The 24,199-nt window shown below is 33.9% G+C and overlaps 1 protein-coding gene across 3 annotated transcripts in view; it reads right to left on the bottom strand.

The window, feature by feature from the left end:
- The window catches only part of DGKB (diacylglycerol kinase beta), a 326,408-nt gene that overhangs the window by 112,075 nt on the left and 190,134 nt on the right, over positions 1-24,199 (bottom strand). The window lies entirely within an intron of this gene.

Here is a 24,199-nt window from a genome sequence, read left to right as displayed (position 1 = left end):
AATTACAAGAGTCCTCATGTTCAGAAAAATACTTTAAATGCACACTATAAAGACGTTCTAACATGTGCATGAGAGGTTCAATAGGTATATTTCATGTAAGAAAGCATTATAAGGAATACAGAGACCACGAACAGATGTACACTGATGTACACTGTATATAGACATGCAGGTCTATAGTTATAAACATGGGCTTAAATAGACCAGCAACAAATTTTTAAGAAGGAGGTGCTGCATGTTTGTTTTATTATTTATTAGCTTTGACCCATTTGAAGTGAATGAGTAATTAAGTTTATTCCTTCATATGATTCATTAAGTAATTAGATTTATTCGGATTCTTCAAATAGATGTCAGTAGGTTAACACCAGTAGGGTGTTCTGTAGGGACTTGGGAAATAACCTGTATTGTAACCTCTCAATCCTGAGGTAGCTTTAAGTGTCAGTCTTCAGGAAGGAACACGATAAATAGGATGAAGCCTGGACTGGACAGATAGAAAAAGTGAGAGGCAACAGAACTTCAGTAAGCCGCATTAAGAGTAGTACGGACTGTACAGATATGATATCAAAAATGGTCACTTCTGTGTGGGAAAGGTTGCTTAGTGGGAGGGATAGTGTAAGGACTCAGAGAGAACACAGCATTAGGATAAAGCTGTCTTGTGCGTGTCAAGAGAAAGAGATCTGAAATATTAACATCTTTTTTTTTTTTTTTTTTTTCTAAACAATTATCAGTTGCACATCAAAAGAAACAAATCTACCCCCAGTTGTGATAGATGAACATCTGCACTTTCCAGACGTTCTTTTCCATGGGATTTCTTTGCAATAGCATAGAACAACCAATCAGTCCTTTAATGACAGCATTATCACCCATTATGTTCAAGAGTCAATTACTCTAAGGCCTTACAGTTTTACCACATACAATATGTCTAAATTGGATGCAATACTGTGGATCAATCAAGTTCCAAATTTATCTCAATCTGACTGTATGAGGCTGCAAATGATTTATATTGGGGAGTGGGGAGGATGAAGAAGAGTCAAAATTACAAAACACCAAATAATTGATGAAAGAATTAACTACTTTCATTGACACTAGTCTATACACAAACAAGATAATTGCAGCTTAAAGAAAGTGTCTGGCATTTTTTCCAGTTGTAACAAAGCCCAGAAATCAGCAAATACTGATTGGATAATCAGAAACACACAGCACAGATCAGCATGTGGAACCAGTCCATATGTGAAACTGGGATCCTAACAGCAAGGACACTAAGGGTCATAGGACATACATCTGTAGGAAATTATTCTTCAATAGTTTGGCTAACATTTGTTAGTATTTTCCTCATCTATGGATATTCAATCACTAATAAAATGAAGCTCTAAGTTACTTTTCAGAAACTGAATACTAAAAACAAATAAACAGTCTGCCTAAAGAATGAAGGAATCACTAGGAATGTGCTTCAGATGTATTATTTACAAATGTTATATTTTTCAGCATCCTGACATTTTCCTGTTTGCAAAGGCTGTGCCTGATAAATCTCAGTGGACAATAAAAGCATTTATTTTTGCTATGCTGGAAAAAGAAGTTAACTTGATAAATGTTCCATATGATGGCCAAAATAGTTGCAACATTATTATTGGAAAATAAAATCTTCACTTGCTGTAAGTGAGCATTACTCCATCAAGATCAATAAAGCTGATAGACTGCAGCAAGGGAAGTGTCAGAAACACACATCAACATTATAATGTCTTGAAGGAAAAGATTTTTTATAACTTTTTTTTTTTTTTTTTTTTTTTTTTTTGTAAATAACAACCTTTCCTTTCACTACGACAAACATATCACTAGAGTTCTGTATATCACAAAAAATTAAATCTGGGATTTAATTAACCTATGCCTAAGTGGAGAGTCATTCAAATAGAGGCCAAAAGATGAACCAAAATAAGAGCACTTATTTGTTCAACTGTAAATGTGTTTCACATAGGTGGACAGGTGGTGTAAGAAGCATCAGAGGATTGGAAAGGCTATCTGGATATTCAAAAAGCATGAATAAGAACTGATAATGACTGTCAGCTGAGTTTATGATCATGTGATCAAATGTGAAAAGCCATCTGTTTTAGTGAAGTTTCTAATATGTCATCAAATAGATGGCAGTATCTGTTAGAGCTGATTTCTACAAATTCAGAAAATAGTGCACTTGAGCTAGCAGTAGGCTAGTTTGGGTTCTAAGTCTGAAGCTGACAAAATATTTTAAGAAATGATAAAATGAAATTTTAAGCATTAAATAAACAAGCTACCTATCTTTTCTGCTGTGGAGAAAGGTTGGCTATTGCCCTCAGTTTTGAGTGTGTCATGAACATTTCAAAAAATAAAATTCTTCAATACAATTTTTCTTTTAATTTCATTTACTCATGCAAACTCCACCTTGTACCGTAAGAATGAAAATTCCACGTTAGATCAAAGTACCAAGATAGCTCGGACTTCAATTTAAGTAATTTTAAAATTTAAAAATTATTTTTGAAAATGTGATATAGTACTGTATTGCTTGGGTATATTTCTTATGAACGCCCAGGCTTTCTCTGAATGATTTTTTTTCCTTTCTGCTACAGAATACATGTAACCCTTCTCAGACGGTGAGTTGTTCCTGTCTTTCCCTGATTCCTATAGATTAGCCACAGATAAATAGAAGAGTTAGGTTAGATATTTACTAGCACTATAGATGCCATTAAGTTACACGTAGAAGCATTCCTGTTCACATAATCAACTGCTAATTAGGGTAATTTTTACCCTAGACAGAGGACTACTGGAGTCTTATGGCTGTCATAGCAGCAGACTGGGGTCTGCTTTCTAGCTTCACCTGGCAGTGCTTTTTTCTGACTCATTCTTTTGACTAAAAAACAAAAATCCTCACATAGCTGGGATGTAGGCCTGCCAATATCTGTGATCACATCTGTATTCTTTCTTTTGTAAAATATGACTTTGGTTCTCTCCTTGTTTGTCTTAAATATCTCACAGCAGGCAAAGAATCTGACATTACTGGGGATGTGATGAGCTGTGAACGTTTCTAACTAATTTTATTGCACTGTCATCTGTGACAGAAATGGATGGAAGCTGATGTCCCAGAGGTTTCCTTCCATTCCTATCTTCATAAACAAGAAAAAAACAACACAGTGTAATGCTTCGCTTCTAGATTTTTGCAACTAGTTCCCAACCATAAGTAGTTCTGACATTTTCTGTACTAGAAGTTGCAAGTAGATTGTAATGTTTAATAGCTCCTGATCTCTCTCTTCCACCTTTTGGAAATGGACTGCCAATTCTAAATGAACTACTCCCTTAGGTTAATCTCTCTACCTATTTTATTAAAAATGTATTTTCTTTACTTTTCTTTTACTATAGTAACAATAAATTTAAAACCAATAGATTTGACTCTTTCATCAACAGAAAATCTCTTGATGAGAATGTATATATCAAAGATAATCAAACAAAGCAGGTTCCCTAATCAGCATAGCTCAGCGAGATACAAAATCCCACATTTCTCACTCACAGTTTCCATAAAAACAAGAGGAAAGTTTTTGTTATCCTATAATCTAGTCAGCTCACACTCTCTATCAGATATTACAAGAGGCACATTCTCACTCAATAAGATCAGCTCTCTCTCACTTCCAATTTCACTTTCACACTGCAGCTTCAGCAGCTTCATTAGGAATTGTATTCTATGTTTATTAGGAACTAGCTTTCTGTAGCCAAACCAGTAATAAACTCTGCTAATAATGTTATTAGGGAAGCAGGGCAACACATATTTCAGATCTGTGTATGACGTCAAACCTGTATATTCTAAATTGCTGTTTAAACAAAATAAGCAATAAGAATATCTTCTGAAAAAATCAAGTAAGAAAGCTTTTAAGCTATACTTAAAAAATGAATTAAAAAAAGACTATACCTTTCAGTGCATGTCCTACAACTCCCTATACTCATATAGGTTTTGTGGTTCATCTTAAAATATTTGCTGGAAAATTCATGACAAACACTGTTTATTCATTATACTTCCAATTAAATTGCTTTATGACTCCCCAGAAGGTCTAAAGGCACAGACTGGTGCCCATATAAAAAACAAAGAGTCATGGAACCTCTACTGTACAGTGTGTGAATCTGAAGGAATGTTTCTCTTTCTGGCTGTCTAGGAGCTGCTCTTTGACTCTTTAGCTTCATGTGAAGATGAACTGCTGTGGGGTTAATCACAATAATTATGTTCTTTCTCCCTCTCTAAAAGCATTATTTGCTCTGCATCTCAGACCAGAGATTGTGAAGAACTAAGTTAAGCCTGTGCATCTGCTGTTTGCTGAGTGCTGACTTAATCCCTGCTCTATCCTGCTGTTCTGTGTTTCTAAATAAATATTTTGTGGAGTGTGGGTGAAGACAAAGACCTGGATATCTTTTTCTTCTTCAGACATGTTGCCTGAGCCATTTCTGGAATTGTCGCTCTTTATTTCATGTTTTGTTACACAGCGGAGGGAAGAACCTCTCTTTACACTGGCATAAAACTGAAACTGTATGATTTGATTTAAAACCTGCATGCACTAAGCAAACCCTATCAAATTTCTCACTTGAAAATATTTTTTTATTTACCAAACATGATTGCACACGCAAGCTTTATTTAACTAGTTTATTATTTTGATTGCATACCTCCAAAATATGTTTTCAACTAAGGTAATTGTGTTAATTTGCATCTTGAAAGGGCATCTTTGCAAAACCAAGCATTTTATCAGGGTTATTCCTGCTGAATCAAAAATTCACTCATAGACATGATTATCTTCAATATTCAACAATAACCACAAAGAAGGAAAAAAATTTCAAATCTTCCAATCCTTGTATAATAAAAATGTGAGACCAATGGAAGATGTAATATATTTTTAGTGAGCCAGACCAAAAAGAAATGACCCAAACCTACTGGATGTGGTGCAGGTAGAATCTGTTCCGCCTGTCCAGAGGCAGAAACAAATCAAACATTCTAGTATCTAGTATTGATCATGCAGTGGCTGTTCAGCAGAAAGTTTAACAATATATTGCACACCTGTTTCCTTGATTTTACTAACAGGTCATTTTTTTAACTTCATATTGATGGCCAAGCATTCACTTTATTATAGAATCACAGAATCCCTAGATTTGGAAGAGACCTTTAAAGGTCATCTAGTCCAACTGCCATGCAATGAACAAGGACATCCACAGCTAGACCAGTTGCCCAGTGCTTCATCTAGCCTCACCTTGAAAGTCTTCAGGGCCAAGGCATCAACCACATCCCTGACCAACCTGATCCAAGGGCTCATCACTGTCACTGTAAAAACTTTTTCTTTATATCCAACTGAAATCTACCTTTATTAAGCCTGAAATCATTTCCCCTTGTTCTATTACAACAGAACCTGCTAAAGAATCTGTCTCCTTCTCTCCTGTAGTTCCCTTTTAGACACTGACAGGCCATTGTAAGAGATTTTTTGTTTGTTTTTTTGTTTTGTTTTGTTTTCTTCGACCTAAGTCAGTCAGTACATAAAGATTTCTTTTGAGTCAATGGAAACTTTCCTCTTTTTTCTATTAGGACAAACTACATCAAGGAAAACTAATTTTTAATCAGTTAAGTTATACATTAGATTATAATACTTTAACTATGTTAAAATAAAATTGAATGAACAGTTAAATTCAAGTGGATTTAGGACCTCAAAAACGTTAAGGTTTTTGTTTAACCACTGCTGCCAATATCCACAAGCTTGTTCCTCCATATCACTGCTAGAAGAGCAAACACCACGTAATGCCCACAATTTCTTATTGGGCCTTGCTTACAGCTGTGCCTCTGAACAAGAGAACTTATGCTGCTTGAAGAGTTGTGAACTCCGCAAAACTGAGACAGAGGGAGACAAAGGTACAAGTAGTCATGCTAGTATACCACTGCACTTTTTTGCCTCTAAAAGCAAGATCTTCATAATTTAACCTAGAAAAAATACTGTATTCAATCATCCAATATGACAAAGAGTAAATAATTTATATTGATAAAATCAAAATGCAAACATCAGATTAGAAACACAGAAAGATTCCTAACAACATAAAAAAAATAAAAATATCCCTTTGAATATATTCAAAGGTAAACAGTTTAATTAAGCAAAGGAAAGAATCTCATATAAATTATCCACATTATTTCAAATCTGTTAAGATGGTGTCACAGTAATACTGATATATTCAGATTAAAAAAAAAAAAATGAATGCAGCAATCTGCCTTGTTATCAGTATGTGTGTTGTCACACTTTCTCAGTGAACTGTGACTGAGATGTATTAGCAGGTCAAAAGAGCAAAGCTCTTCAATTTTTTACAGTTCTAGAAAATGGATGACATTCGAAGAAAAGCTTAATCTTAGCAGGGGACCAAACAGTAGTGTTATTTTTTTCCTTCAAATTTATATATCCTGAAAGAAGGAAAGAGAAAACAAACAAATGCAGGCTCTGTTGTTAAAAGACACTACTTCATTCTAGGTTTCTATATGTTTATTGTGTAAAATTTACTGCTTGAACCCCCTATAAAGCTTGCACAATGATTTGGATAAAGCTAGAAAGAAAAGTGCTATGACTCTTGCTTCCTGGAGTGGCAGAGGTTGGGCCAAAGGTGAGATTTCAATGAATTACACTCTTAAGTGCCTATCAATTATAGATAATAGTAAAGTTAGATGCATTATTTTATCTCAAATTAGGACAATGCAGTTGGGTATTCAGAGAAGCTTGCTCTGGCAGCTTTGTGCAAGTGTTGGCAGCTGAATGAGGACCTGACTGTATTTTTTTTAAAGAAACAGATAATTAAGTACATCCTAATCATCTGGCTTTTTTTTTTTTTTTTTTTCCCCTTTTCTAAAGGTTAATACTTGAATACTTTAAAATCTGAGTAATAATAAGAAGACATGGTGATCTGATAAACTCTCTTATTACTCTCTATGACATATCTGTATCTTAACATTTAAAGTTCCACAATAATTTTGCTAATATTTAATATTTTAAAATTTAGGAAGGCATATTCTTTTTGCCCTCCATGACAATATGAAGACTCAGGATAGCATTTATATCTTGTATATTCAAGGGATGTAAAAGAGAAATTATTAATATACATAGGTCGCTCCAAAAGTAATGTTTCCTATTTATTTCCTTGGAAACTACAACAGATACACAGAGCACAATAACAGTATTTGATAGAACAAATTCTCAGCAACAAAAAACTACTTTTTAAAATAAGCACCACCATTAGTTGTGCATTTTTGCAGAGCTGAACAAGAGCCCATATCGCTCTTGTAAAAATCTGCACCAGTGGAAGTGACACTGCTGCAGTCACCACTGCTGGAATGTATCACTCACTGCTTCACTGTGCTCACAGCCACAGTCTGGTCTCCATGAATGCTCAGCAAGCATTGATGAATATCAATGGCTGCCTTTTTTCTGCATGGAGAAATTCAGTTCCACCCCTTTGCTTCATACTCACTTCCATGTCAGATGCTGTTCTGTCAGACAGTATACCACTGCACATTTTTGCCTCTAAAAACAAGATCTTCATAACTTAACCTAGAAACAATACTATACTCAATCATCCAATATGACAAAGAGTAAATAATTTGTATTGACAAAATCAAAAATGCAAACTTCAGATTAGAAACACAGAAAGATTCCTAACAACATAAAAAAATCCCTTTGAATATATTCATAGGTAACTAGGCCCTATGCTGTCATCTGTCCCATGGCAACAAAACATGTAGGAATACTGGCAAGGAGGTACAACCTCCACTGCCATACCACATCTGCCTCTGACACTGTGGTTCAGCTTAACAAAACAGTAGGCATTACTTTTGGAGCAGCTGTCATACATGGAGCAAAAAACTCAAATTCAATTGAAATTCAAGTTATCTTCCTTAGTCTCTTTTCAATACTTTCTAGGGTGTTTAAGCACAAATTATAATTTGAAAGACAAAGGCCTCTAAAGGTTACATTAAAATTAGAGATGGATCAGTAGCCATTTTCTCATTTTCCTATTGCTCAAACATGGAATTGTCTGGCTTTGGAATTGAATCTGGGTCTCTATAAACCACTTAACTGCAGTTAAATTGAAGTAATATTTCAAATATAGAAGGCAAATACAGGCAATGCAGTTGTTTGACTTACAATACTCACAAGTTGTAAGATCATAAATCCTTGGAATCTTTAGACCAAGTCTGTATGTATACCTGCCCCTTGAACACATCATCTGTGTTACTTTTTGCCTGGACATGAATAAAGAAGGACTTAGAGCTGATGACTTCTACCTTGAGCAACTATGTAGGTTTGAGATTTTTTTAAAAATATCAATATTTGATGCCTTATTAATACTCTGTCCAAGCAAAAATATCTCTACCTAAATGTTAAACAAAAATTTCATTCAGAGTAGCTATTTACTATGATCATTATTGTGAAAGGTCTATTTAGAAAAGCTGTCTTTTTTTTTTTTTTTTTTTTTAATTACACAATTATAGGCTCATAGAGCCATCACTGATCATTTTCTGAGCAAGAGCACAGGATATACTTTGTCATATGATTTACTTCAAGGAATAAGAAAATTTAGTTGATAACCAAAGATGATTAAAAAAACTTAATGATATTAAAAATATATTTTACAAATCATTTTACGAATGAGTATATATCATATTAATCTAGTGCTGTTAAATCAGTATTGCAATCCCTCTGTAAATGATTTGTTCTTTTCAGTATTTATATTTAGCACAATAGAAAAAATATTCCTCCACTTCTTCCATAATGGTAATAAAAAGAAATTGATTATTTTTTACTTGTCCATAAAAATTGTCCCCACAGCAATTCGAATTTGATTAAGCTGGTATATCAAATATATGTATAGGACTTTGAATGCAGAGTCAAGCTTCTAGGAACATATGTACAAATTAGATGATTGCAATACTTAATAATTCAGTGAATCCTTTCTAATGTTACACTTTTTTTTTCAATAAGTTATTTGAAATTGAAATCATTTCTAGGCAGAACATGCCACTCTTTCAGTGTTTAAATCAGGCCTTTTGTATCAACACACTGATTGTAACCGTTCTCATGACCTCTCAGACTTTGAAAATTTATAACACAATGATAGGATATCAAGAAGATAGATTTATAAAATTAGTTTTCTTCCTTATTGTAAGACTAATTTCAGGTCTATTGGAAACAAAAACAAAATGACAAACAATCCCCTTCCCCCCCCTTTCTAGAATAAACTTTCCTTCTAGGTACTTCAACTATTCAAAAAATAATTATCAATCTTATTAAAAGTGATGGAATTGAAACAGTTAAAGGCACTTTAAATTATCTTAGCCACACAATCCTCACCTTGGAGGAGTCCAGGAAGTTGGTTTCAGTAAGTATTTAATAGTGCACAAATCCCAAGCAAAGGAAATTAGCTTCAGAGCTTCAAAACTTAAGGTCAGTGGATACTGCACTGATCCAATGTGATAGATACAAGATCTGATTGTTTAGATGTAAACCACTCATTGCACATTCATTGTTATTTTTCTGTTGCCTTTATTTAAGTCTAGAATCACCCAAAATCCCAGTCACTGAGTGCTCCATCTCACCAAAACAATTTAGTTTTGTTTAAAAGAGAGAATTAATCACTGTCAATATCTTTTTTTTCTCTCCTGACAGTTCTTCAAGTTTGCAGTGGAATTAGAAAATGATTGTTAATTTACACATACAAGATAATTTTATGTAACTTAAGAAAGATTAAAAGGAACAATCAGGAGTGGCAGTAGAAGAAATTAAATCAGGATATGAATGAGTGCTGTTTTATACTGTAGGTGTTCCAGCAAAACCTAATGCTAATACTTAAACTCATCAGCTAATCACTTCCCATATTCTTTTTCAAATATTAACCTTTTAAAAAGTTGAATTAGCTTAAGAATAACTTGATATATTATTAGGAGTCATTTAAAAAGTCCATGCCAAAAAAAGAATGGTTTTCTTTTTAAACAGTTTTTAATTATTATGAGGCTTATATGAAGAGGAAAATATATTTTAACAAGCATCCACACAAGTGGTCTGATTATGTTATTCTAATCTGCAAACCTAATTATCACCTTCTTATGGAGTACAAGGAACAGCTTTAGAAGAAAATTAATGTATCCTATCAGTGGGACAGTTTGTCACTTTATTAAATAATCATCTTCTTTGCAAATAAAATTGTTAGAAGCTTCATTGTATTAAGGAAAAAATAAAACCCCTCACACCATTACATATTAAAATTAACTTCCCACCGATTCTTTAATGGTCTATTAAGCCTTCACTGTGGTGGATTATGAAGTACAAATGAGTATATCAAATGTTTCTAAAACTGTAAGAAACAAATACGTCCTATGCACATTTTTTGTTATTGCGAATAATAATTTAGCAAACATTTAAACTGCTTTCACTAGTTTTCAATGTAGAAAGTTCATATTAAACACATACAAATTAGATAATGTATTATTTTGTTTGCTTTTAATCAAAATCGTAAGCTGGCATCTCTCTATCCACTTTTTCTGTAAGACAATTCATAGTCAATCTAACGGAAAAAAAACAAACCCTACATCCACATAAAACAAAAGAGTTCACCTCCAAGTCTTTAGAGCCATTCTGCACAGTAATTGCAGAGCGTTACAGTTAGTGAACAGATACAGGAATCTACTCTGTAAGCTAAGCTGGGTTATTTTTAGCTATCTTTGATTAAGTTGTATTGTTGACCGAAACAAAAAAACAAACAAACAAAAAAAAAACAGCAAAAAAAACCCAACAACATAAAACTTTTTTTTTTTTTTTTTTAATTTAAAAAGAGTTGTTGGCTAACAGACAAAAATTCAGCCTATAACTACATACAAAAATGCATATAGCTACCTCTAATAAAGTACGTATTATGAGTCAATGTACATCACATGGGATTTGGGAGACACAGTTTATGCATACTGAAGGTTTGCTCTGTATCTCCAGTATCTCCGACAAGTGCTCTTACCTTTGCATTTCTAGCCATGGTTTTCAATGTTACTTGCTGGAGTTTTCACCCTGGCAGCAGGAAAAGAATGAAGAAGTCTCTCAGATGGACCTATACTGTAACAAACAGTTTCAAGCTGTCCAGGTTCTCTATTTTGTATAAGCAAACATACACTTCTGCAGAAAACAAAACAAAACAAAACAAAACAAAACGCAACAACCAACCAAAAAAACCCAAACCAAAACAAAAAAACCCACAACCAAAAATCTCCTGCCACTTTGCTCAAATACTAGGTTAAGACATATTATTCTTAAGGAGAAGAGGCACAGAGGGAGAAGTTGGCTCTGCATCAAGGTGCTGAGGCTGGGAGTCTCCCACTTCAAGCAAGCTCTACAGCTTTTAGGGAAAAGCAAAGGCCCCTTTTTGTCACTGAGCTTTGAGGCATCAGCAGGTTCTGGCTTTTTAAAATCCCAAATTAGCGTGTTTTTTTTTAAACAACAAAAAAAAGGCCCCCAAAATCAGGGAAAGTATTTCCTGCCCAGCGCAATCATCTGAGGGGGTATTACCAGCTACTGTCTCCTTTCAAAGAATAGAAAATATATAGCCCTCTCTAGCAACCCAGAATTTCATAAGGTAAGGAACTTAGGTTTCTCTCCATGTGTTACACAATTTCTTCTACTTTCTTTTTTTCTTTTTTCTTTCTTTTTTTACTGCATAAAACTGGATAAAAGCCATAAAAGCCTTGAGTCGATAAAAAAAATTGGATATTCTATCCATACAAAGAATTTTACAAATCCTACATGTCATGTCATTGGAAAGATGGATCAAAATGATCATGAAAGTCAATAATTACTTCATTCATAAAGCTGTCATTCTGGCTATCAGTAACACTTATATTCTTCGTGAGGAAAAGCCCCAGCTATAAAGACTCTGATTTTCCTCAAGTATTATTTGATATAGTTAAATGTTGGACTCTGTGGCTTGAGGGTAAGTTGTATCCAGCCATCAAAAAAATGTCCAATATTCTGATACTATACATGGAAGATTAACAGAGCTCTGTAAAATAAGACAATCTGTGTAAAATATTGTAGGACTACTTAATTTTAATGTAAAAAGCACAGCTTAAGTTAATGAAACAAATCATAAAGCCAATATTTTTAAAATAAGCTCTACCCCTCTGGATTATTTTTTTTTAAACTTACAATTGGGAAGAACAGTATCATGCCTTGTAAAAAAAGGATGTAAAATATGAAAGTTCAGAAAGATCAGGATTTTAATGGAAACACTGACTGAACTATTAGAACTGATTTGTTCCAGCTGAACACCCATCCAAATTCTTAGAAAACAAAACAATATACACAGGAAGATATTTCAAAGAGCTCTCAAAGAAGCATATAACTGATTAATTCTTGCCAGCCAGCACATCCACACATCCATGTTCTTTTTCTTTTTTTTTTTTCTTTTTCCTTTTTTTTTCTTTTCTTTTTCCTTCTCCCCCCACCTCCCTTTAAAAGATGCATTGGGCTTTCTCAGCTGTATACCTATCATGACACAGAATCTGAATATTCCCTCTTCCAGGCTACAGATTAAAGAATACTGCCAGCTCAGGGCACTAAACCAGCACACTTGTAGTCATTAAATTGTCAGAGTACTCTGGTAGAAAAGTACACAACATTTTTCTGTACACCATTCAGAAATTTCAGAGAAAATAAAAAAGTTATGAAAAGTTTACCCATTATATAATAAAGACTTCAGTAAAAAATAATAAATAGTCCAAACTAAGCAACACTTAAGACTTCAAGCAAGAGACATAGCTGAAATGTATTTCTCCTTTGCTCTGTCAACTTTTTCGTTTCCTCTTTTATTAAAACACTAAACCATGAGCATTAAGCAGCTCTTAATTTAGCTTTATAATAAAAATTGAAATCCTTCTTAACCAAGAGTGTAGTTTTGTTGAATTCTGTATCCTTGATTATTTTATAAGGTGAATGAATAAAGTAAAGTCAAGAAAGACAAAGAAAAAAGGAGTCAAAAGCAGAAAGAGGAACAAGAGAAGGCATTAGATGTCAGAGTTAGAAAAAAAATGTCGAATTTGCCTTTAGCAAGAGCAGTCCTTTCAGTTCAGATTTGAGATAGCTAAGAAAAACCCAAAAACCAACTAGCTTTTTGCAAGGACCAAGAAACTGGCATACCGTGGAAGGCTACTGGCCAGTTGCTAGTTTCTTCCTGACAGCGTCTATCTAACAAGTCTCTCCAACAGAGACTGTTTTTCATCGTGTCCTTATCCTACGATTTTAGTGTCTTTGGGCACAATCGGTGACATCAAAGGAGCTTTGGTAGACAAAAGGAAGACTGGTGTGTGCATTTATCAAATAAGCCGGATGGCAAATAATCTAGTTTAGTATCCATGTTTTCTTATTCTGTATGTAACAAAAGGATTTGAGAATCTCTTTTTCTGGTATGAAGTTACTAGGATGCTACACATAAACCACTACCTTTGTAGCCAAAGGATGCAAGTTCCATGGTACTCTTTTTGCCCATGTGAACAAAGCATTGGATAACTACTGTTAATAATTTAAACAACATAATTAAAAACTCAGACTTTTACCAGACTTCAAACAATACAAAAGTGCCTCTTCACTTTGTTAGTGCTCTGGCAACCTGGTGACAAATTCTAATCTGATTATTAGTTTTCCATTTTTCTGCCATAGCTGTGAACGTAGTGTACCTGAATTCCCCCCATCAGAAAGGGGAACTGTCTCCCCTGATCCCCTTTTTTCTGGATGACTGCCTCATATTACAAAGCCAGTATAAAAATATTCCTATGGCTGAAGTGGCACAGCTGCTGTGAGGCTCTGCAAGAATTTTTTTGAAGCAGAAGCACTAGTCAGGTCAATCTACCCAAATTTAATTTTTATAAGAACAACAATTTGACAATTAAATTTATGTTCCCAAATCACTTTCACAGAACATTTATGCTGCAATTCTCTACAAAGTCAAAGCAGCTAAACATACTGAAGATTTCATTCAGAATGAGTTGTCAGCAGTCTCATACCAGTAGAAACATATTTCTTTGATTAAGACACATCCTTTCTTCTTTGAACATCAACAAAATCTCAGTAAAGAACTAGACTGACAGCTTAGCACAGCTTTCAAGGCTTTATTATCAAAATCCAAGTCACTTTAGAATATTCTGCTGCTTCTGCTGCTGCTATAGCTACTAATATATCATGATAACTAAAAGAAAAATTCCAAGTACTTTAGCTCATAAAAAAAATAAATAAATCAATGTTGCCCTTGTTTTTAATATATTGTGAGCACAAATATTCTAACCACAGAGAAAGTTCTTCAGTTGGCCATTATAATCCCAAATCACAAGTTACTGTTACAAAGAGCATTTGATGCCTTTAGACATCTTCATAATTGGCTCAGAAATAGCATGCTGCAAGAAAGGTTAACAGACCTTGCTGTTCCTCATATGGACAAATCTTTATTTTAAAAAAGGCATAACTGAAAGTTCTCAAGAACCAGGAAACCATATGACTTGCAGCTGTTCCCCAAGTCCAATTTGACAGAAACAAACAAACAAACAAACAAACAAAAAAAAAAAAAAAAAAAAAAGGCAATTCCAACAGACAGCCTCTTCCTCTGAATACTAAATCAAAATCTGAAACAGTTTTTCACACATCTACCCATGGCACATGGATTCCAACGATACCCTTACGTCTACATTTTAGGCACATCATGAAAACAATTTAATGTAAATCCAATATGATCTTAAAATACGGTATTACTTCCTTAACCCAACGGAGAAAATTATTTGTTAGTATATCTAACCATGCTTTCAGGGACTCAAACTGGTTATAATTTGAAAACTTGCCAAGATTAATAAGTTTCACTTAGTAGCTAAGTAATAGGGTTGTTTTTTTTTTTTTTTTTTTGTCTAATGCCTTTGTTTTTTTCTATTGTCATTTTCTATGTAATGACATCCCACGGGCACTCAGCTCATACTCACAGTCACTGATCAATAAATGGATTCAGAATTCTGTAATTATTGTTTGCTTATATTTGGAGAAACAAAGTCTACATTGTTCCCCACATGTTTCTTCAGCTGTCTTGTCTCCCACCTTGCAGTTTCCCCTGAGAGATTTCCTGGGTCTTCTGACCTGGAAGAGAGGGCATTCTGAACCAAAGACCACAATCTGTTGCATACCTTAAAGTCCTTATATTGATCCAAGCCCATTTTACTCAAAACGGAGTATTACAGAACACTTGATAGAGACAGCACTCTATGGAATCACAGAGTCATTAAGATTGGAAAAGACCTCTAAGATCAAGTGCAATCATCAAACTACCCCCACCATGCCCACTAATATGTTCCTAAATGCTTCATGCTGCTTGTATCTCAAGAGTTGAGAAAAGGATATTAGTGTCCTCACTACTGGTAAGACAGTAAATGAATATGCATTAATTATCCATTTCAAAAGTGGGTATAGATCAATAGTTGCCATTCATTCAGCAGTACAATTACAAGAGAGGCAGAGAGGTATCCTTTCAATCCTATGCTAGTGCTTAGAAATATCTTAATAAAATGTGATGAGAGAAAGGTAGGCAATATGACTTTAAACTACCTTTTACTTCTTTGCTAAATTTGGATTCAATACTAGAGGTATCACTTACCAGAATAAGCAATGGTCATTTCCTCTACATCACCAAGTCAGCCAATATATTACTCCAGCGATGTAATTTCTTTTGTACTTTTTAAGAAAATATGTAGGAATTTCACAATGCAGCAACATACACAGATACTGAAATTTATATAATTGGGATATAACAGCGTGACATAAAGGATAAAAGTAAAATAGAAAAAATATGAGAAAATACTTTTAAATGTAGGTTAAAATACAATTTGGGTGCAGTGGTTCTAATGAGAATATAGAAATAAATACTTCTCATTTTGACTACATAATTCTGTTCTTATCAGATGTAAAGAAACAGTAGTAGTAGAAGTAAACTATCCTGAAGACCAAATTCATAACAATGTGGTTATACAAATTATTATGTTAAAACTTATTTTTCACGTAATTATACAAATGCACTAAATTATTGTGCATATATTATATGACGCTGTTCTACATTATACAAAAAAACCCCAACATATTCAAAATTTTTTTTTGGAACAATGTATCTTATGTTAATGAATCTACGATATAGTGCAAAAGGCAATACAAACTCTACCTGAAGTGTATCTTCTGGATTTATCTGATTTTGTAATATATACGAATCATAGCTCATGATAGCAAATTTGGAAATAATATTTTTTTGATTTGCACATTTCTTATAAAAGACTGTGTAACCTACTGAAATGAAGTAAGACTTCAAATCAAATCAGAAAGAAGTCTGATTATTTGCATGAAAATGATACGTAGACATGAGCCAGGCAAAACACATTCAAATAGAATAAAGAGGGAAATTGAAAATGTTATCTCAAGTGATGGAGATGGTGGCACAGGCTCTTTATTAGGTACATTAAGTACTTAAAATCACTTCAGTTATATAATTAGCGAAGATAAGAACTATGGGATATTTAATCAGGGACAGACACATTGGTTGAAAGGATTACTTTTCAGGTCAGGTAATCTATTCAAAAATTAATTTTGAAAATTAGTACTAAGGTTTAATTTAGGGCTAGAGGGATCAGCTTTTTTTTATATATATACTTTTTTAAAAAATTATTTATTTTTTATTTCCAGTTACCTAAGTCTCTCCAACATGACACAGAACTTCAGAGTGTAGTACCAGAAGTTTGGTGCATTTAATTTAAGATCTGAATCTGAAGCAAATTTAGGTCCTAACTTCTAGGGACCTAAGGCGCAAGGCAAGTAAAAAAATATATGCTCTATATCACATCGGTCCATGCCGTACTAAAGGAATAGTTGGGGTCTCATTATCAGTGGGTGTTGCAGCACACGCCTGGATAATGACAATCTCTAAAAATAGGGGCTTAATTACTGGAATTAAAGGATTAAAAAAAAAGACCCATAAAGCACTCACAGTTCAGACTAAAGGTTTTCATGTTGTGATTAAATTTTAATTTCTTTGTACTAAAGAATAATGTGTTTATATTTATTAAATAGGAAGTGTAAAATTTATTTCTTAACAATTCATTTCATTGCTTTTAATGGCTTGGATATTGTCAATAATATAATATGTAAGTGCACTGTGGCCACTTAGCAAGCTTGACTGGATTTTGAAGGAAGGTTTTGATGGTTTGGCAATATATATTAGAAACAGGCTGCTGCTTAAATGCTTATGAAGCCCAGCATCTGTTATGAACATGAAATATAACCACATAAAATTCATGTAAAGATTTGCCATTTACTTCAGATTTTTGAAGACTAATTGATCCAAAATGAAGTTCGAAATCAGCTGCAGATTTACATTGCTCATATTCACTAAAACAAGTATCACAATGAATTATTAAGCTTCTGCTCATGAAAATCAGAGAAAACATTAATTAATATAAAAAATCCTAACCATACTTTATCAACAAACAACAAATAGCAAGATGTAGTTATGCCATTTTGCTGCAGAATTTCTGTTCTATAGAATTCATCATGCGTGAATTTACTATGAATGAAAGTAGTGAGAAAGATTTCTCTATCATTCCGTTATTTAATATTTTTTATTTCAAACGGTGTGACTATACAGTGGAAGAGACTCAGATTTAACTTGCATGTAGTAAAGTTTGCATTTAAAGCACTGTAATCAAATGCAGTAGTTTTTAATTAATTAAAGAATGCATAGAACATTCAACAGGCACTTCAATCCATTGAAAAGGTTCAATGACCTGCTCTGAGTAATGAAACAACATCTTCAATAAAATCCTTTGCCAGCCTGACATCAGTTGAAGAAAATTAGATTTTATTGACCTTAGGCTACAGCAAAAGCATAGACCTGTTGTGAATCAACAGTTTTTTACTCGCAGAAAGCATGCTGGGCCAATTCCTTTATATCATTGTGCACCATGTAGAACAATCCATTATTCTAACAACACAGCCCTTTAACATACATTCTATTTCACAATGTCTACTGTAACTCTGTATTTAGCAACTGAATATCATTATGTATCTTTAAAATACTGAAGTTTCCTCAAAGGAAAAACATTCCCATAACCTGCCAATGTTAATAGTATTATTAACTATACTAATAATATTAATAGTACCCATTTCAGTTATTCCTTTAGGAATGCAGAAAGACAAGTGTTTCACAACAGTCTCCTCCAATGAAATGTACAGTGAACAGCTAGTCCTTACTGTTCTAACAGTACAAAACCTGAATCCATTTTAGTCCAACAGTAGTGAAATTGATAGCTGAGCATCCTGAAAATGAAAACATTCATTGCTACAGATAGAGCCTGATACACTTCACTAATTTCAAATATGTACTTTGAAATCACAGGGGATGCACAATTCTCTGCTTAGAATTTATTTTTTATATCATACTGCCTCTAGTCCTCAAGAATCTGAACCTGAGGTTTCTCAACCACATGAACCTTCCCCACAGCCATTACAGAATAGTATTTAGCAGAGCAATAGGTGTCTCAAGCATGTGGGCCTTAGCCCTTTAGCACTATCTAGAGAAATGACAAAAATGTGAAATCACTTATCAGAGAGAGCTACAGATACTGGAGTTGCACACTGCTGTATTTTTACCTTTTTTTTTGCTTATTTTTGCATAGATGATAAACATAGAGAAGCTGAATCAGAATAACTCATTAAGCATCTTTTGGGAACATATTGTGAACCGTTACATTTTGAATGAAAGAAGGATGTCTAAACAAAAGCAAACATTTCTAATATAATTTACTTTGTTGACTGAAGCTGCAATGTGTTAGAATCTAGAGCTGTTGTGAAAACCTGATAAATATATATAATACCGTTGTATCTTTGCAGATATAAAATGTATTGAGCTAGTATCTGCATAATCCTTACACTAAGGATTCAATAACTCTAGGTGAAGTCCTAGAGAATAGCATCAAAGTTATTATTAGATTTATCTCAGCTCAGTGAACTCAAGCATGCATGATACACAGTAGGTAGTTTTTTTGAAGATACTATTTCATATTTGAAGCTTGACAAAAGAACATGTGGAGTCTTCTTTACCTTTTTTTTTTCTTTTTTCTTCCTGTCCATAAATGTTATAAGCAAGAGCTAGGTGGAGTAGGCTGTGCAACTATAGACCACCGCTGGATCATGTGAAACTATTTCTGACTTGGTCATACGGTTTTTTGCTTTGAGTTGCTTCTTCTGATGCCTACGACTGCAGCAATACTGTCTGAGATCAGAGGTGATGTTCCCTGGAGTCTTATCCTTTTACGAAAAGAAACCTGTGGAATCGATGGGGCAGGTAACAGATGTCTACAATCTGGTCTCTGCATGGGGCCACTGTCTTCTTTTTAAGCTGAGAATGTCACAATGAGGAAGGGAGGAGAGGTTGAAGGAAATAGCCTGAAATGTCTGCAATTCAAGTTAGAAACTGTGAGCTGATGATTAGTTTATTCACTCTAAGTATGTACTAGAGGTTCAGCCCAAGAGACTGCATCACTTAAGCTGAAAAACTGGAAGAATAATGAAAATATCAAAATAATTTTGTTCTTTTTAAATTGAAACATTTTGACTTTTCAATTCAAAGCTAAAATAAGCCAACTTTAAAACACAGGTCACATATACCTGAGAATTTTATTTGTTACATGGCAAACTACTTTGCTTTTGAACTTGAGGTTACATTATGCAAAAAAAAAAAACAGAAATGTTAAACTGTTTTTTTTATATCCAGTCACCACTGGAGTTACTGCATGTTTTCAGTAATAAGTGTTCAGTTTCTTTACTGCCTGGCTGGCTTACAAATATTTTAAGATACAGATTTTTCAATAGAGTATCAGCCCTTATATGCACAACATTTTTTAAAATTTTTCTGTTTTCTTTTTTTGAGGTCAGGGAAGATGCTTCACTACGTAACTACACAGCATTGTGAAGTACTCTAGTTGGGGCACATGGAAGAAGAAGTGCTAAAGATTCATTTACCTTCCATTTCCTCCATCTTTACTTAAAGTAAAAAAAAAGCCTTTCCAGATTAAATAAAAGTGTAAGTAAACAAGTTGAAAGGGAATCTCAGAAGTACATGGTCAAGAACATGATACAAATTGAGTTATTAGGAATAGGAACCTTTTCTGCATACGGATTTCCTCTTCATAAAAGAAAAAAATTGACTGATGCTTGAAAATCTCAAAGATAACACACTTAAAACTGTAAATGCAATTTATAAATCCTACTTCAGTTTATAGAAAATAAGAAATACCTTGTACGCTACTGGGTGCCAGGGAATTGAATTAGCATTATATTATAGTATTTTAGAATAGTTAGTGTGAACTTGAATGATATTTTGCTGAATGTTTTCCTTGTTTCCATGTGTATATTCTAGTCACATAACTCATACATCCCCAGCGTTGAGTCTATGATGTTTACACAGATCTCCCTGCAGGGCATTTTGGCCTAACTGAATCCTTATTTCAACAGTATGTCCTACTTTAATGATATTGTTACTTGAAATGCTGTCTTTTGCAAGTTTTCTTCCCCCTGAGGTTAACACAGCTATTCTACACTGAAAGTAGGGAATCTGACCCTATTCCTAACAGCAGATACGGGGAAGCAAACCCTGTTATCTTACACAGAGTTCTCTGCACTTTAGACCTGCAGAATAGGTGCAGTGACAGCTAAGATTTTTTTTTCTATGGACACATTTAAATCTCAGTGCAATACTAGTGCAGATTTCTGATAGTGTGTTTATGATCATAAGATACAATTACTTGAAAAAGCTTGTTAGGATTCATTTTTTTGACAGATGTGGGGAAGCTGCTGTATTCCCACTTTCATTATTTTCTATTGGATCATCACCAAAAGAAATATTTTTCTCCTTCAGATCCATTTTCATGAAGAAATAATGAATATTTTACAAATACTGTAAGATACTTACACTGAGCCTTATTCGTAAAATCATATGGAGCCATTCTAAATTGCAGCTTACAAGGATAATATTCTTAACTAAGTAACTAACTAGTAACTAGGACATTTACCAACAGTTTTTTAGTGAAATTCTGAACAGAAAAAAAACATTTGACAAAAACACATCATTTCACTTTAATAATAATCAGAAACAAACAGGGGTTGCACAGGTGAAATGGCACAGCAAACTTCTAAGTCATTCAAAGATTTAAGAAACGAAACATAATATGGATTTTAAATTCATGAATTCACATATACTTAATCTGAGACTTTTTCAAAGACCTATACGTCTATGCATCTCTAGTGCAGAAATCCACAACTTATTTAATTTCTTTGTATTTTTAATGAGTCAGTACTAAGTCTTTGTGTCCAAAACCTAGGAGCACTGCACAGTTTCAAAACATGCCAGCATTCTTAAGTAGATACCTGCTTCCAAAACATTCTACAGTATCAGTGAGTAATAATTAAAAAGTCATTCTAAGCCTTGTGATTTGTTCTCCTCTTCATTCTGAAAAGGTAAACAAGTGTAGAAAGATTCTGCATTCATATATGCAGCATATCAAGATTTTCCATATCGGTATGCTCTAATTACACAGGCAGCATGGTGTCAGTGTGTCTAGGAATGTCATAGTACTTTAAGGATTATCACTGCCACAATCTAAGGCAGATGATTCTCCAACTACAAACTTAATCTAATTCACAAAGAAGAATCAAATACAACACCTGTGCATTTTAGAAAATCTCTGCACATAGCATAAATTCAGTTTCTTTTAGGCGAAGAAACTTTTTATATAGTCCTTCTCAAAGTAGAACCTCAGTGCAAGGATCTGCTTTACAAAACTGATAACGGTAGGAGTGCAAAGCTTTGGAAAATCAAGCAAGAAGAAAATAGCACAAAGCCACAAAAGAATTAACAAATTCACATGTGACAATGCAGGATTTTGAAATGAATAAGTGCTATAACTATGTAGTAGGCTATGAATCTGACTTGGGATTGCCTTGCTGATCCAAATGATGAAAAAAGCGATAAATGCATTTTGTATAATATATATAAAATGGTTTCACTGTTACACACTGCAGGAAAATGCTGCTATACCATATTGTGGAGTTTTGCTACAATAAGGAAAAAGTATGAGGGCTGCTCTGAAAGTAATGCCTCCTGTTTCATTATGTTGGCCCGCGATGTCAGAAGCGAATATTGGTGGTATGGCAGCAGAGAACCTTCCTGACAATATCTACCACATTTTGTTGCCATGTGACAGACGGCAGCAGCAGAACAGTCTGACAGAAATGTGACCAACATGGAAGTGCATATAAAGCAAAGGTGTGGCACTGAATTCGTCCATGTGGAAAAAATGGCAGCCATTAATATTCACTGATGCTTGCTTGAATATTTATGGAGACCAAACAGTGCATGTGAGCACAGCAAGGCAGTAAGTGGTACGTATCAGCAGTGGTCACCTTTGCTGGTGCAGATTTCTACATATGCAGCATGCAGGCTCTTGTTCATCATTTTGAAAATGCACAGCTAATGGTGGTGCTGATGTTGAAAAATAGTGTTTTGTAGTTGAGAATTTGTTCATTTAAACAGAGTTATTCTGCTCTTTGCAAATGATGCAGTTTCCATGGAAATAAATAAGAGGCATTACTTCTGGAGCAACATACACGTTTATGAACTTACAGCATTTGGAATATTCTTTTCAACAGTAACAGAAATCCACAGTAACCTTTAAAAAAAATAGTCCCTGTTACAATACTTTGACCAAGTCTTCACATTATTTTTTAGAAACACATCATCTTTCTAAACAGTCTTTAAACAGCCTGACAATCATTACCTTTTAAAAGTTCTTTCAATACCACACTACTGAAACACAGGACTCCAACTATGTATTTTTGTAGTTAATTTCCTTAAGATAGTGCTAGAAACATCAGGTTCCTTGAAATATAGATGAATTTCAAGGTGAGTCTGCTAGCAGATTAATGGCACATGATTTATCGTGACATGAAATCTGATCTGAAACTCATGTTATTAGCTGAGCTTTTTATAAATCATAATTGCCAGCTGCTGAAAATATGCAGAAAGACCACTGATAAACTTCATCTTCAGGGCCTAGAATATCTGCATTTGCTAAATGTACAATATTTCTAGTCTTAGTGAATGATGGAATGACTAATAGATTTGGATGTGCAGATCAGACTTCAGTTAAAATCTTTTCACAGTATAATTCTTACAAAATGAGAAGCACAGGAGGCAGAAAGAGGAGGTAATATAATTTAAGTGTTTACAGTAGGCTCAAAGAGAAATATATACTTGAGTTCTTGTACATCATTGAATAGATTCTAGTACATAATTGCAGAGATGATTATTTAAGGAAAAAGTCCCCATCTTGGACTGTTAAGAGTAAAATTTATACTTGCGACATGAAATCAGCAAATTAGATAATATTCAAACACATTCAAGCATCAGTCTATACAGCTGTAATGAGGCTGCACAAAAAATATTTTATTATCCTAACATCTATGAAGATTGACCTCTACATTATATCCGGTTGACCCTGATGGAAATTTAAAAAAAAATCTGTTGGTATGACAAAACATTTGTTTCAACAATCATTCCTAGATATTCCCATTACATCCCTAAACTTCATATCCTAATTTCTTCTTCCCATGCGCCTTTAAATCTTAATTAAAGTTTCTGAAATGTTGCTTTTACCCATCACAAGTGATGTGCTAAATTACCTAAATAGAAAGAGACAAACATAGGCACTGCATTATGAATATTATCTACTCAACAAACCAGATATTGAAAGAAGGTGATTTTGCAGTACATGTTGTAACACATATTTAATATCCAGAAAAGCTCAGAGATAAATTCTAAATTCAAAAAGCAACAAGGAACAGATGCAAAGTCTCATTCCTGACTTTTTTATATATCCAAAGCTGTTTAATGATAAAAGCATTTATGTGTAAAATGGCATTCACTTGCCCTTAGTAAGAGTATATATGGAAGAGCCTCCTGTCAATGTACCAGTGTGCGTGTGGGAATGAAACATAAGGACCACCATCTGCAGCTGTCTAATAAGTGTTCTTCAGTGCCTAATGGCAAAGTGTCAATTCAGAGATCTTCAGAT

This window comes from Centrocercus urophasianus, unplaced genomic scaffold, assembly GCF_019232065.1.
Source record: "Centrocercus urophasianus isolate 14NV4802_14NV808 unplaced genomic scaffold, USGS_Curo_1.0 seq_16, whole genome shotgun sequence".
NCBI lineage: Eukaryota > Metazoa > Chordata > Aves > Galliformes > Phasianidae > Centrocercus > Centrocercus urophasianus.
This window is presented reverse-complemented; position numbering and strand designations above follow the sequence as displayed.